The sequence below is a fragment of the Cebus imitator genome, unplaced genomic scaffold (genome assembly GCF_001604975.1).
Source record: "Cebus imitator isolate Cc_AM_T3 unplaced genomic scaffold, Cebus_imitator-1.0 Scaffold76, whole genome shotgun sequence".
Lineage (NCBI taxonomy): Eukaryota > Metazoa > Chordata > Mammalia > Primates > Cebidae > Cebus > Cebus imitator.
In genome coordinates, this window is record NW_016107391.1 from 483,781 (window position 1) to 485,967 (window position 2,187).

Consider the following 2,187-nt stretch of genomic DNA (forward strand, 5'->3'; position numbering starts at 1 on the left):
AAAAAAAAAAAAAAAAAAAAGGACTATGTGCAAGTAATCATGCCTGGTAGGTGAAAATGTCAAAGGGAAAGAAACTAACAAACATCTTGTGATTTAGCTGTGCCTCTATTTTAACAAAATTTAGGCCTCTCTAAATTATAAAGTAAGTGGAATGATTAGGTGTAGGAGGGCATTAGGGGTGCAGATTTTAGAAATATTTTATTAGATTTAAGGTTTGGGATTAGATTAGATGAGGGGGCAATAAATGATTACTAGGGAGAATTACTGGATCAGGGAACAGATAATTAAGTTATAGGTAGTTCTCTTTGGAATTAAATGATCCTTGGAGAGAGTCAGTCATTATCTTGAAAAAGGGCCTGTTGAGGTGTCGTTACTTTTTTTTATCTTAGAGGTGTTATCAAAACACCCAGGATTCAGTCTAGGTCCTGTTGCTCCCCTCACAGAAAGCCAGTCATTAAGATAATTAGTATTGGCCAGGCACGGTGGCTCATGCCTGTAATCCCAGCAATTTGGGAGGCTGAGGTGGGCGGATCATGAGGTTAGGAGTTCGAGACCTGCCTGGCCAACATGGCGAAATCCCTATCTCTACTAAAGATACAAAAAATTAGCTGAGCCTGGTGGCGCATGCCTGTAATCCCAGCTACTCGAGAGGCTGAAGCTGAAGAATTGCTTGAACCCGGGAGGTGGAGGTTGCAGTGACCCAAGATCATGCCATTGCACTCCAGTCTAGGTGACAGGGAGAGACTCTGTGTCAGGAAAAAAAAAAAAAAAAGGCGGATGAGTATTGTCAGGGAAGAAGGCTTTAATCCAGTCCTACAGCAGAGGAGATGGGAGATCAATCCCAAATCCATCTCCCTGACTGACTACTGACTGACTACAATTTGGGATTTGAGATTTCCTTAGCAGGGAAGAAACGTAACCATGTGTGGAAAAACAGGAATTTTAGGGAGGGGTAAGGAAGAGAAGGTGGCCAATGGGAAGCAGGCAATCATGATTGGTGAGGGGTCTGGCTCTCACTGTCCAGATGTGACAATCTGGTAAGTTTCAGTTCCTTGATACTGTCTGGGAGGACTGATAGTTCCTTTTCTGAGAAAGCAACTCAGATAAGACAAATGTAACTTTCTCAAGTTTTAAGAGTAGGAGGATAAATTTCTGTGTTTATTCAAAGGAACCATAAATATCAATTCTACAGGACAATTGGCCAGGTTTCCCAGGGAGGGGAAGAAAACTATTTTCCTTGGTGGGTCTGAATCTTAGGCAGGTAAAGGAACTTCAGCTTCTTTGGGAGAGCTGCTGAGGTGTGAGTAGATCAGAGAGACCTTGAGACTTCTTAGTTCAGCATGTAAAAATGCCATATTTTGGAGTATTTATTGGTTTCTGAGCCTCAATATTATAGACAGGAATGAAAACCAACCTTGTCTGGAGGAAACTTTCCAAGTTTGGTACAGAGGACTCCCACAGATTATAATCAAGCCAAGAACTCACAAACAGGATTACCAAACACACAAGAAGGCAATCACCATTAGAGTAAGCAGAAACAGCCGAGTGTGGTGGCTCACACCTGTAATCCCAGCACTTTGGGAGGCCGAGGTGGGCGGATCACCTGAGGTCAGGAGTTCAAAACTAGCCTGGTCAACAAGGTGAAACCCTGTCTCTAAAATAAATAAATAAATAAATAAATAAATAGAAATAATAATAATAATAAAAAAGAGAGTCAGCAGAAACAACAGATTTAGATTTCTCAAATATTTCAAGTATTAGAATTATAATTACATATATAAGACATCAAACAGCTGTGTATGAAGTATTTAAAGAAATAAAGCATATAATTTAAAAAGTGAAACTTCAACTAGAAATAGGAATGAAGAGAAACATTTTGGAAACAATCCAAAAAGAACCTGGAATTAAAAATATAATGGGGTGGCTCACACTTGTAATCCCAGCACATTGGGAGGCCGAGGCATGTGAATTCTTTGAGATCAGGAGTTTAAGACCAGCCCAGTCAACATGGCAAAACCCCATCTTTACTGAAAATACAAAAATTAGCCGAACATGGTGGCACATGCCTGTAATTCTGAAGGGGGAAATTAAATAATATCAATAATAGTAAAAACATCTAATAATTTGTGGTTGCTATATAGTAAAGTTTACTGTGTTGTGTTCAATATCAAACCTAACCCCCAGCTC